Source organism: Benincasa hispida, chromosome 10 (assembly GCF_027475165.1).
Source record: "Benincasa hispida cultivar pf3 chromosome 10, pf3_genome.v1.1, whole genome shotgun sequence".
NCBI classification, from domain to species: domain Eukaryota; kingdom Viridiplantae; phylum Streptophyta; class Magnoliopsida; order Cucurbitales; family Cucurbitaceae; genus Benincasa; species Benincasa hispida.
The window spans coordinates 26,401,718-26,408,014 of record NC_143487.1 but is presented as its reverse complement, the minus strand read 5'-3'; positions in this window follow the sequence as shown (position 1 = coordinate 26,408,014).

The window sequence follows — 6,297 nt, the reverse complement described above, 5'->3', positions numbered from 1 at the left end:
CGTGGGATCACCTACGTTTTTAAATAACCCCCTATGTGGGAGTTATCTAATTAATTAATTTAATTAATTAATAATTAATAATTAATTAAATCTAATTTAATTAATTGTTTCATTTAAATCATATTAAATGAAGCATCTCTCGCATAATCTATAGTTTCAATTCAATTAATTTAATTAAATCAAATTAAATTAAGTAATTATTTAATTCTCCAATCAAATTGTTTCCAAATTAAATATCAAAGATCTAATTTAGCTTATATTTGAATCATATTCAATTGTACTTCTCTCATAACCTTTAACTTTAATGTGCATCAAATACACATTAGATTTAACTTATAATTTTAATATGAATCCAATTCTTTAATATTTGAACTCCTTCAAATATTTAATTCTCCCATAAGTTAATTTTGCATCATATCCAAAAATAAATTTATATTATAAAGTTTAATTAAAATGTAAACTTTATATTATAATGTATCATTATACATTATATTATTTCCTCGAGTGAATTGAGCATTTCAAACTCTATTCAAAGCATAATTGCCTCAATTTTCTTTAGAGCTAGGAAGGAGATTTCATGGACCTACATATCAGAAGCTCCAACATATGAGATTAATGACTAAACTCATTAACCAGTTAAACAATATTCATTATCTATGGGTACACTTCACTAAAGAACCATGGTTGTGTTCTTCTCACTGCAAATATATTTTTGTATCCATAGATATAGACAAATGACAATAAGTTAGTCCTTCATGAGTGTTCATAATACCAATTGGGTCAAATTATCATTTTACCCCTAGGTTACCTCCGTATTCTTAAGTACCAGTACTTCTCTAATGAACAACATATTTATGGTCCTACCATTAAACAGAAACCCCTCTCAGGCCAGTGAGAGGGTAGGGCCCTTTGTTTAGGTTCTAGAGATACCACTTAAGGGAACACTCATCTACTTATCCTAAAGCCAAGAAAGAGTGAATTTCATCTCATGAAATTATGTTCCCATCTTCCCACTCTGTCTTGTCCTCAAACTGGTAGACTTATTGAGTCGGCGAACTAACCCTCTCACCCATACAAATCAAAAGATAATCCCTCATGACTAGGAGTCCATAACTCACTCAAGATTAAGACTAAGTTGCCTAAGTCGTCCTAGTGAAATAGAAACCTAACTAGTCAACGGAGTTACATCTAGTGGTTACCATTTCATGGCCGGTCTTATGCAAACTCATTACATAGGATACCCCCACTCTCATGTCCCCTACCAAAACGCGTTCGATCACTGTATTTGTATCAAATACAAAGTCGGTCGTATCCATAGTGTCACCAGGATAAATACCCAGCCTTATCCATATACTTTAGATCCTTTAGGTTGTATCTTGAATATTGATCCCTGCATGTCTCCACATATAGTTCAAGACTCATACAACAGTCTAGGATGTTAGTTTATTGGATCAAGGTTATTTAGGCAAGATATATATAAGATAAACGATAACTATTTATTGTAATAATAATGATCGATCAAATGTTACATTTACTATTTACAAGTTTTAGGGCATAAAACCCAACAAACTCCCACTTGAACTAAATTTCTAATTAGTGGGATGTATATACAATATATATCCAAAGCTAGAAATGTCAAATGTATAAGTACATTACATGAAGAGTAAATATATAAATACAATAAACTATGGTGCTACTTAACAACGTCGTGACGCCATGATGCAGAAGTTTATTCTTCGGGGGATTTTCTACCAAGGGTAGAAGGGAGCTGTTTGAAAAATGTGTTGCTATTGGAGATCAATCCGAAACTGAATGACAAAGGTCAAGAGCTTGAGATCATGAATCAGTGGTAGTGAAAGGAGATCAAATCACTTGCTTTGTTTATCTCTTCTTTTTTGTGTTGATGGTTGAATTTGTTTAGGGAAGTATGAGTTTCTTGATCATGTGTAGATAAACCCTTAGATTTTAGGGTGTTGAATTTAGCATGAATTGAAATCTTACTATTGCTGACTCGTAGAATTTTATTGGATGCAATTATTTTCTAACTTATCTATGTTAATGCATTCGATTAACTGACCATTTATCAAATGTTCTTCGTTTAATTTTTTTTTGCTTGAAAAAGAGGATTTTTAGTTCAACTTGACAGGTTAGATAGTTATTGGAACATGGATGAAAATGATAGGATAATAACCAAGGTTGGATATGAAGGGTCTTAATGTTGTCTTAGTATCGTAATTTTGAAGAGATTCAAATTAGCATATTAGGATTAGAATGGTTTGAGCTTGAAAAAGGATATCCTAAAATAAGACTTCCATACTCAGGCAATTATCAATAAAGTAACCATCAGTCTTTCATTAATATATTAAGAAACCATGCTGAACCAACACCTTGGAATTATGTATCTCATTGAAGTGTTAGATATGTATAATTGTTGATTTTAAATATCAAAATTGAATCGATTGTTGGTTGCCTAAGTAAAATTGGTAAGTGCATAACAATGGCTAAGGGAAATCATTAGTACGAATCTTTGAGGATGATCCTCAAGTTAATTAGAATTTATTACTTCGACATGCATTTTCGTAGTGTCATTGGTCCATGCCAGAGCTGCGCTAGATTGGATTCTCAACTGATGTGCATGCGTATTGTTGTTGAGAAAGAAGCACGATAAACTCATCGTTAAAGAAAAAAAGGGAGAGAGATGAAAGAAAATTAGGGCTTGGTTTTCTTCTTTTTCATAGATAAGATAGAAACTTAGTTAAAGTATGTTGTGGAGTTATTTATTATATAAATAATAATATAGAAAATATTAAGTTCAATAGGTTACATGTAGAAGATTGTAAAGTTTATTTTTATTTATCAAGTTCACATCACAAATTAGTATTACAAGTTTGGAAAAGTATGTTTAGTTGAAAAGTGAAAAGGAAAATTAATAAAAAAACAAAAACAAAACATGACAACAACAACAAAAATAACACATAAAAATTGTAGCTCAACACAAGTTGACTTGCACCCCCAAATGCAGATTTCTTAAACCAATTCAACTCAACTCTGTACTCCAAATACTGACAATTATTACCAACTCTTGAGTTGATCAACTCAGCTCAATTATGCACATCAAATACACCCTGTGATTTATAAAATAATTTTCAAGTAATAATGATTTTAATGTTTGATTTATATACTTTTGAAATTGATTTTTGTACAATCAAGAGTGGTTTTTAATGGTCAATAGATATTGAATGTACATATATTGTAAGCATGTGACATATTAACATTCAATTTAGAAAGATGTAATAGAAGTTCAAATAGACTTGAACATAAAGCTCAATTGATTAAAACATCATATCTTTGAATGAAATATCTTAAGTTTGAATTTGTATTGAACAAAAGAAATCTTAATAGAAATTGAACCTTTTAAATATTAAAACAACTAAATAGATACCATGTTAAAAGTTAATTAGAGGTCAAATATATAGTTTGATTAACCAAGTAATTCATAAATAAGTAGATTTTCTTAGGAAGTAGGTAAGTGTATAATGTCAATCATACTTATGATCTAATGAAATTCTACCAGCTAAATACAACTTAAGGTGTTATAGTAAATTAAAATTTAAAAAAGGTCTTAAAATCATTTTTCATCATTTTGTACCTTTCAAATACATAAATGAAAATCAAGTTTGGATGCATTTATTATGTAGGGCCAATTAACACTTTTATCTTCTAGCTAAAATATATGTGACAATGATATTACAAAGCCATGTGCTTGTTAAAAGACATACCAAGTCAAGTAATAAAGAGTCAACTTGAGAGTCAACTAATAGCAAAAAATAAAAATAAAAATAAATAAATAAAACCAAAAAAATAAGGGCCAGATCAAGCCACAAAAATCTCTATTATACAAAATATCCATTTAAAAGTAGACCTGCATTATTCAATTTGATGAAGCCTAATATAAGTTTAGAATTTTTATCAAACTTTACAATTTCCATTTTGTTTGATAATGAAAAGAAGCTGATTGATTTGATTGATATTTAGAATTGGTTGGATCTATTTGTCAATATATGACTCTATTAAATATTCTATAGGTACCTTTTCAAAACATCCGTGAATTAAATTTCAATATTATTTCAGCTTCGTTTCATACGATATTTTATTTTACTTTATTTTTTTCTTTTTACTACAAAATGCATCGCGTATTTGATTTTTTTTCTTTTTTTTTTTTTTTTATCTTTTTAATAATAATCCATATACATGTTTAAAATCATAGTCGAATTGTATAATGACTAGTCAAATAAATAATTATTATTTTTAACTAAAACAACTTAACAATAGTTATATTTAAATAAGGATTCAATTTTAGAAATTTAATTAACTGAGGAGGTTTTTAAAATTATTTTTCTATTGTGAAAATTAAAGAAAGAAATTCACCTTGACATATTTTATGGAAAAGAAAAATTTTAAATCATTGTCGTTGTATGCTTAATAATCAAATTGATTTGATTAAAAATTCTAGTCTTTCAATGACAGTTTTAAACCATAATGTGTACCACCACTATTTTTCTAAGTTTTATATTAAAACATAAAAGACTACAGATCATCAATATCGGTTTAAAAATGTCACTAAATTGCTCGTCATTATATATTACAATGATGGTCATAAACCTTGTCATCTACAAATGACATTGAAAGTCCATCATTGAAATTTAAAATTATCCAAACAACCTAGTTGAAACCGAAATTGTATATTGAACTTTTTAAAAAAACTACCTCACAACCTAGTTGAACACCTACGTCGAAACCCTTGATTAAGGGAAAAATTCTAAAATGATTAAGGGAAAAATTCTAACTACCATTTTTTTTCATGTAAAGATACAAATTAAACATAAATCCAAAACACAACTCAAGAAAACTTACTATTAAAAGAACAAAAATTAGAAACAATAGACCAAGCTTACCATCAAAATTCATTAACATATTAGAGAGAAAGGCTAAATACATACAGTTAAACAACCAACCTACATTTTCTTAAGAACATTTCTCAAACTACCAAATCAATTGAATTTCGCTTTAGTTAAATGATGAAAGGAAGAAATTAAGAATATAATCATGGACTAACTAAACAAATAACATTGACCCTACACAAATTTTCCTTCACAGGACATTAATTTTAGACATTTCGATTTGTATTTAAAATTTAAATTAACGTAATCTTCACACTCTCACATTTGCTTAAATATAACACAAGATTAACATTTTATAGTCTTCTTTTTACCTTGGAGGTACTTAGTGGTTAAATCATCTTTACCTTAATAATTTATTTATTGAAAGTCTTGACAAAACTATAATGATTTACAACTAAATATAAGTTTTACCTCATAGCAATATTCAATATAAATTGAATAACTAAATTGATAGGAAGAAAAATGAAGTTAACAAATAGTTGACTTTTGATATTTAATTTAATTTGTATTAAAAAAATTGCTATTTATAACGACAATGATTTATAACTAAATAAAACTTTGCACTATGCAATCCAAATTGACTAACTAAATTGATAGGAAGAAAAAAGAAGTTAACAAATAGTTGACTTTTGATAGTTGATTTAATTTGTATTAAAAACTTGCTATTTATAACTATAAGGATTTATAACTAAATATAACTTTTACCTAATAGAAAATAGTACTAACTACTAAGTGGTAAAATGTAAATAATTAATTATTAAATATAGAATTTTTTCTAAGAATATTATTAAAAGAAGAGGAAAAAAAAAAAGAAAATACCAAGCCGACCAGACCGACCGATTGGTCGGTCAGTCCTGTTTTTTGCTCAGTCACGGTTGGTCGGTCGTGTTTTTTGCTCAGTCAACGGTCGGATCAGTTTGGTCAGGTTTAGAACCGATTCTTCTCGGTTCAGCGTCGATCTGGTCAGAAAACCGACCCCGACCAATCGATGATCACCCATAATTTCTACGAAGTAATTATGCAAGCGAATTATACCACAACTACACGCTTGACTTGATTAAGCTAACCTCTACAATGGCGGATAGCTAGCAAAAATCTAATCCAGAAAGCGTTCTAAACATTGATTAAAGTTGGAAGACTAACTCTAATCAATCTATATGTTTCTAATCCTATTGGGTTCGATAGCATCCATGTAGAATGGAAAACATATGCATTAAGTTCGAGAATTCAATTGTGTTGATTAATTGTCAAGATAGTCATATTCAATTAATTGAAATTATCTTTGAATCTAGCAATAATGTATCCTAGAAATGGCCATAAAATACATAATTAACTA